At 53.2% G+C, this 7500-nt stretch overlaps 1 non-coding gene and 1 pseudogene across 1 annotated transcript; both read left to right on the top strand.

Annotated features, from left to right (window-relative positions):
- The first annotated feature begins 634 nt into the window (after positions 1–634).
- On the top strand, positions 635–789 carry LOC143432341 (5.8S ribosomal RNA). The gene has a single exon (XR_013102971.1). It is a non-coding gene; the product is annotated as a 5.8S ribosomal RNA (ribosomal RNA).
- A 1674-nt stretch (positions 790–2463) lies between these two features.
- The window catches only part of LOC143432321 (large subunit ribosomal RNA), an 8717-nt pseudogene continuing 3680 nt past the window's right edge, over positions 2464–7500 (top strand).

Genomic DNA, 7500 nt, shown 5'->3' with positions numbered 1-7500 from the left:
TCGAGAGTCTGAGAAAAACCCGCCGTTGCGAGATCGAATAATTTTATACTCGCTTCGTGTTGCCGGGGAAAACTCTTATAGACCGCCTCGAGACTGTGCGCGAAGACGACGAGTGTGTCCCATCGATGATAACATTGTTATGTTCACCCGAACGAGAGCGTCTTGTCGATCTCGAAAGCAATACGCCGCTGGGTGTTTGGTCTTTTTTCTTCTCAGTTCGACGCGCACGTTCGTTCCAGAGGGGACGATTCCGCCGTTGCCCGTTGTCCTCGTTGTCGAGAGTCTGTAATCCCGCCGTTGCGAGCTCGAACAGTTTATGCTCGCTTCGCGTTGCCGGGAGGTAAAAGACCGCCTCGAGGCTGCTGGTACGCGGAGGAGTCCTAACGAATTTTTGAAGGGATTTTTTTTTTTCTCTTCGCACCTGGACGCGCGCGTGCATTTTTTCGTAACTTTGAGGGAGACCTTACGCGCGAACCATCGGCGTATGCGTTTCATCCGTAGGACCGATATATCGTGTCGCCTCGAACTCCGTTCGGCGACGCCCGCGTCTCTTTCACCGGGGACGTTTGGGTATCGACTTGTTCGAACTTTAGTACCAAGAGACTCAAAGATCAATAAAATATACATATACGATTACCCTGAACGGTGGATCACTTGGCTCGTGGGTCGATGAAGAACGCAGCTAATTGCGCGTCAACGTGTGAACTGCAGGACACATGAACATCGACATTTCGAACGCACATTGCGGTCCACGGATACAATTCCTGGACCACGCCTAGCTGAGGGTCGTTCACGTAACCAGAATACTGCTTGCGTTGCGTTTCGTCGAATCTTTCTTTCCCTACGGTGCTCGAATCTGCCCGCCGTCGTTCATTCTCGAATTAAATTACGAACGTTTCTGAGTTCGGGCGGCACCGAGAAAGGGAGGAAGAGGAGCGATACGCGACGTACGAGCGATCGTTGGACGTTCGTCCGAGTCGTCTGTGGCCGTGCCGAGGCAATCCGCGATTGGCAACGTGTGTGTGCGCGTGCGGCGTGCGTAAACGCGTTCACGGAACTCGACGGTGCGTCGATCACGAACTCGCGTGAGTTCTTCGTGACGTCGTGAGTCGTCCGTTAAACGGACGACCGCCCACGGGAACCGCTTCGTGTTTCGATCGCCGATTTTGTTCCGCGTTCCGAATTCGCACACCCGCCACACGCATCGCCTTCGCCCCGCCTTTAGCGCACGATACGAACATGCCGCGCGCTCGACGTCGTTTAAAATGAATTGTTTTTTTTCACGCCGCAAGACCGAGGGAGAATTCTCGGTCGAGAGAGAAGAGATATACAAGAGAGAGAGCGACATCGTCGTAACGCGAGGGACGATGATGCGCATCCGATCGTTCGAAGTTCTCCTCGTACAGCCCCAGGGTGTTCGATCAGAATAACCCGTTCTCTCTGTTCTCTCCGCGCGTGTGTATACCATGTTTCCGCGAGGGAAGAAAAGATCTCTCGCGCGGACCGTCACTCGAACATAGGCCGTCGTTGCGTCCGTGTAGCGTCGCAACGTTTCTGGCCTGTGACGCGTGTCCGCGCTTCGGAGATCTCCCGAAGCGAAACTCGAATCGGTAACACGCGCGACAAAGGAGAGAGTTTTCGGAGCAGATACGGGAAGATTGGCTCCCCTTTGGCGAGGCTCGAGTTTTTTTTTCTTCGACGAGGTGCCGCCTCGGTGCCGCAAGGTACTACCGCCCTACTTCGTGATCATCGAGTGCGTTGGTCACCCCATGTCTTCGTTGTCGAGACGGGACCGCGCGACCAAAAGCCGGTCATCCAGTCCCCGGAAGCGCAGCTTGCGCTACGATCGCATCGTACGCTTTTCCACGCGTGCGTTCCCTTTTATTTCCCGTTCACGCAGCAGAGAGATTCGTGCGGGCGCTCCAACTCGGCCTGTCCTTCGTTCCGAAGGATCAGGGTAATAAAATCGGGGGAAAAGGAGCCGCTCCGTTTCGATCTCTGCGTGTTACGCGCGGAAGGTGTGGAACCGCTGGAGAGTGTAAACGGTTTGTCGATCGTTCGCAGCTACGACGATAAAGAGGACGGATGTTAAAGAAACGCCGGTAGCTTGGTCGTCTAGCGAGAGTCTCGTATTTTTTTTTTCTTTTATATTTTTTACGAATCTTATATATAAAAGAAATACCGACACACGAAAGGCATTGGCGAGGTGCATAAAACGCTTCGACGAGAACACAACAACGAAGAGAGGTGCGTGTAGTTTCTTCTTGCCGGTTTCTCGAGCGGTAAATCAAAGGATCGCTGTGTCGGAGATGGACGAAAGTTCTTTTCGTCGTCTGCCGTCCCCGTTCGCCGATGCTCTCTCCTCGTCTTGTATATATTTATACATACGAATCTCTTTTTTTTTTACCTTCTCTCCGTAAGCGAGCTCGATGGCACGAATGAATTTCGTGCGTCACGTAGAGACGACCTCAGATTAGGTGAGATTACCCGCTGAATTTAAGCATATTACTAAGCGGAGGAAAAGAAACTAACCAGGATTTCCTTAGTAGCTGCGAGCGAACAGGAATGAGCCCAGCACTGAATCCCGCGGTTCCGCCGCTGGGAAATGTAGTGTTCGGGAGGATCCGTTTATCCCGAGACAACGAATCGCGTCCAAGTCCATCTTGAATGGGGCCATTTACCCACAGAGGGTGCCAGGCCCGTAGCGACCGGTACGCGTTTCGGGAGGATCTCTCCTTAGAGTCGGGTTGCTTGAGAGTGCAGCCCTAAGTGGGTGGTAAACTCCATCTAAGGCTAAATACGACCACGAGACCGATAGCGAACAAGTACCGTGAGGGAAAGTTGAAAAGAACTTTGAAGAGAGAGTTCAAGAGTACGTGAAACCGTTCAGGGGTAAACCTGAGAAACCCAAAAGATCGAATGGAGAGATTCATCGACGACGATACCGGCTCCCGACGGCGCGCGATGCCCCGGTGGTACCCTCGCGGTACCACGGCGAGCGGCACGCCGTCGTCGGCGAACGTTCCGGTGATGTAGTCGTGCACTTCTCCCCTAGTAGAACGTCGCGACCCGTTGCGCGTCGGTCTACGGCCCGAGTGGGCGCCTGTGGCGTCGCAATCTTGCGCACGCGGCAGACCCTCGGTCGCCCGGCCGGCTGCGCGACGGTACTCGTACGGTATCGGGCCGCAACCAATCCATTCTCGAATGTGTGTGCGTCTAGCCCGCCGCAAGCTCGGTCAGACTACCCGGTGGTACGGACTTTGCGCCGGCTCCGGGCCTGGCCAGCTGTTAGCAGGCGGTGTCCTCGGACTGGCCAAGCTTCGAATTACCGGTCGGCGACGCTACTGCTTTGGGTACTCTCAGGACCCGTCTTGAAACACGGACCAAGGAGTCTAACATGTGCGCGAGTCATTGGGATTTACGAAAACCTAAAGGCGAAATGAAAGTGAAAGTCGGCCTTCGCGTCGACCAAGGGAGGATGGGCCGCGTACCCATGCGGCCTCGCACTCCCGGGGCGTCTCGTTCTCATCGCGAGAAGAGGCGCACCTAGAGCGTACACGTTGGGACCCGAAAGATGGTGAACTATGCCTGGTCAGGACGAAGTCAGGGGAAACCCTGATGGAGGTCCGTAGCGATTCTGACGTGCAAATCGATCGTCGGAACTGGGTATAGGGGCGAAAGACTAATCGAACCATCTAGTAGCTGGTTCCCTCCGAAGTTTCCCTCAGGATAGCTGGCACTCAAAGAGACATACTTGAACATATGTGCGATGAGTCTCATCTGGTAAAGCGAATGATTAGAGGCCTTGGGGCCGAAACGACCTCAACCTATTCTCAAACTTTAAATGGGTGAGATCTCTGGCTTGCTTGAACGAACTTGAACTATGAAGCCACGAGATCTCGGATCAGAGTGCCAAGTGGGCCAATTTTGGTAAGCAGAACTGGCGCTGTGGGATGAACCAAACGCAGAGTTAAGGCGCCTAAGTCGACGCTTATGGGATACCATGAAAGGCGTTGGTTGCTTAAGACAGCAGGACGGTGGCCATGGAAGTTGGAATCCGCTAAGGAGTGTGTAACAACTCACCTGCCGAAGCAACTAGCCCTGAAAATGGATGGCGCTGAAGCGTCGCGCCTATACTCCGCCGTCAGTGGCAAGTGGGAAGGCACGCGCGAGCATGTCGGTCCTTCATGAAGCCCTGACGAGTAGGAGGGTCGCGGCGGTGTGCGCAGAAGGGTCTGGGCGTGAGCCTGCCTGGAGCCGCCGTCGGTGCAGATCTTGGTGGTAGTAGCAAATACTCCAGCGAGGACCTGGAGGACTGATGTGGAGAAGGGTTTCGTGTGAACAGCCGTTGCACACGAGTCAGTCGATCCTAAGCCCTAAGAGAAATCTTACGTAAATGTGGTGTACTAAAAGCAACAATCTCGAAGGAACAAACAAACAAAAGTGAGCGAAAGACACACACCCATTGGGCGAAAGGGAATCCGGTTCCTATTCCGGAACCCGGCAGCGGAACCGTATACCAATCCGGGCCCTCATAAGAGTGTTCGTCGGGGTAACCCAAAATGACCTGGAGACGCCGTCGGGAGATGCGGGGAGAGTTTTCTTTTCTGTATAAGCGTTCGAGTTCCCTGGAAACCTCTAGCAGGGAGATAGGGTTTGGAACGCGAAGAGCACCGCAGTTGCGGCGGTGTCCGCATCTTCCCCTCGGACCTTGAAAATCCAGGAGAGGGCCACGTGGAGGTGTCGCGCCGGTTCGTACCCATATCCGCAGCAGGTCTCCAAGGTGAAGAGCCTCTAGTCGATAGATTAATGTAGGTAAGGGAAGTCGGCAAATTGGATCCGTAACTTCGGAATAAGGATTGGCTCTGAGGAGCGGGGCGTGTCGGGCTTGGTCGGGAAGTGGGTTTGGCTGACGTGCCGGGCCTGGGCGAGCTGAACGGGCCGCTGCCTCGTGCATGCGTAACCCGGAATCCGAGCTCGGTCCCGTGCCTTGGCCTCCCACGGATCTTCTTTGCTGCGAGGCTTCAGCGGCGGTTCGCCGTAGCTGTCGTCCTCTTCGGCCGCCATTCAACGCTCAGCTCAGAACTGGCACGGACTAGGGGAATCCGACTGTCTAATTAAAACAAAGCATTGCGATGGCCCCCAAGGGTGTTGACGCAATGTGATTTCTGCCCAGTGCTCTGAATGTCAACGTGAAGAAATTCAAAAAAGCGCGGGTAAACGGCGGGAGTAACTATGACTCTCTTAAGGCACGGAGCGGTGATGGTGCACACCGTTGGGGAGTGGCGACCCCACCTTCCGAGCTGAGGAGCGGCTTGCTTAGCAGCCGGCAAGACATATTAAATGGTGAGTTAGTGGTGATAACGGGTTGTTTTATAAGGGTACTTAGTGCCCACTCGAACATCTGTCGTCTAAGTACGACACGCTGCCGACGCTCGAAACTCGAGCGTTAGAAAGTTCAGATGGTTACTCATCTGAGTGAGATCCCGAGCATAAAATACGATAAGCCGCTAGGCACTTGGTTTTCACCAAGTGTCGGCGGCTTTTTTTATGACTCGGGGGAAAGCAATACGCCGCTGGCACTTAGGCTGATACCTAAGTGTCAGCGGCTTTTTTTATGACCCCTGGGGATAATTTATTGGGCCCCGCCCCACAGCTCGTTTTTGAAGGCCCCTAGCAATACCATCTCGCTACTCGGGATCTCACAGAGCGCTTCTGGCACTATCATCTCGCCACGCGAGTTCGAGCGTCGGTGAAATAGGAGCGAAAGACAAAGTCTACCGGCTGCGAGCATGGCGCCCCTCTAGGTGGTTGCACTGATGTCGACCTGGCTTGGAATTGGCTAAGGTGTTGGTTTCTGAATGGAAGTGACGAATAGATCGTTTTTTATGTTGCAGAAATGGCGAGCATAGAGAATGAAGCCTCGGACGCAGAGGTCCCCGGCCCTGGGGCCTCTGTGGCGGACATGTCCGCTATGGATGGGAGGGCCACAGTTGACGACACTGGCATGACCCCGGAACACGATTTTGGCCAACGAGTGGACCTCCCTCTGGACGGGCAGATCATATGTACTATGTGCGAAACGGAGGGGCTTGACAGAAGGTTCCTTCAGGAGTCAGCGTTCAAGGAACACGTAGAGGAACAGCATCCCCGAGCAATGGTTATTTGGAGATGCGCCGCGTGCCGAAAGGAGTTTTATAAACTCCACGGGTGCCGGTGTCATCTTCCCAAGTGCAAAGGTAGCTCCGAACATCCGAGCAGCTCGGGGGTGACGTGTGATTCCTGTGGAAAGGCATTTAAGACAAGGGCTGGCTTGTCAATTCATGAAAGATCGAAGCATCCAAGGATAAGGAACCAAAAGAGAGCAGCAGCCAGCTCAAGCCGAAGCAGGAGTGGATCAGTCAATAGAGCCTCGGTCTGGTCCAAGGAGGAAGTAGACCTCCTAAAAGAATTAAACGAGCGATTTAAGCATCTGAGACAGCCGAATGTGGCCATTAAGGAATTCCTGCCTGGCAAAACTGTCAAGCAAATTAGCGATAAAAGGAGGCTCCTGCCCGTTCTGAGGGAGGAAGTAGCGGTCGACCCTGGAGCGTCGTCGAGCGACGACGCTTCTGCGAGCTCACAATATGAGTCGGCCGCAGAAGATGAGGATGATCTCCGGATAATCCAAGAAAGGATCAAATGGAAAGAGGTTATCCGTGAGACAATTAGGACTGGCTGCGTAGACGAGAACAACAAATTTAGAGACATTGAAAGAGAATTGATAGAGGCAGCCAGTCGAGATAATATAAATGAAGACGAAGTGAGCAGTCTAACGCAGAAGTTCTGCGATATGCTCGGAAGCGATATGGAGGAGAATCCCAGTAGTAGGAAACAAAAGCGAAAGCAAAGGGGCAGAAATAATAATCAAAGAGGTGAGAATACTGGGAATAGATTTAAAAGGTACGTATACGCTAGATACCAGGAGTTATATAACAGATGCCCTAAGAAACTCCTAGATCTGGCGTTAACAGGTAAATCTATAAGTGACAAGGAGACAGTGGAACCCCCTTGTAAAGAGCAGGTTGGTCCATTGTATCAAGAGCTATGGGGGAATGCAGGACCTCCTGCAAGAGTTGAAAGCAAAAAGCGAATAGATGTCAGTATTGCAATGGAAGAAGTGTGGTCGCCGATAGCCGTGAGCGAATTGGTCGAAAAGCTTAAAAAGATAAAGAAAGACACAGCAGCCGGCATAGACGGCATTAGAAAGATTCACCTCAGGCAAGATGGAGCATTGCCAGTATTTGCTAAACTTTGTAACCTCTTAATGCTGAGCCGGACCTACCCAGCGCAGTGGAGGCTGAATCGTACCACGCTGATACCTAAGCCAGGTAAAAGTGTGGACGATGTCAGCAACTGGAGGCCAATTACCATCGGGTCTCTCCTGGGTAGGCTTTACTCGGCAATGATCGATAGAAGGCTTAGGTGCAAGATTAAGCAACACCAACGCCAAAAGGGGTT

The sequence above is a fragment of the Xylocopa sonorina genome, unplaced genomic scaffold (genome assembly GCF_050948175.1).
Source record: "Xylocopa sonorina isolate GNS202 unplaced genomic scaffold, iyXylSono1_principal scaffold0079, whole genome shotgun sequence".
Taxonomy (NCBI): Eukaryota; Metazoa; Arthropoda; class Insecta; order Hymenoptera; family Apidae; genus Xylocopa; species Xylocopa sonorina.
Note: the sequence above shows the minus strand (reverse complement) of the source record. Positions and strands in the feature narration are given on the sequence as shown.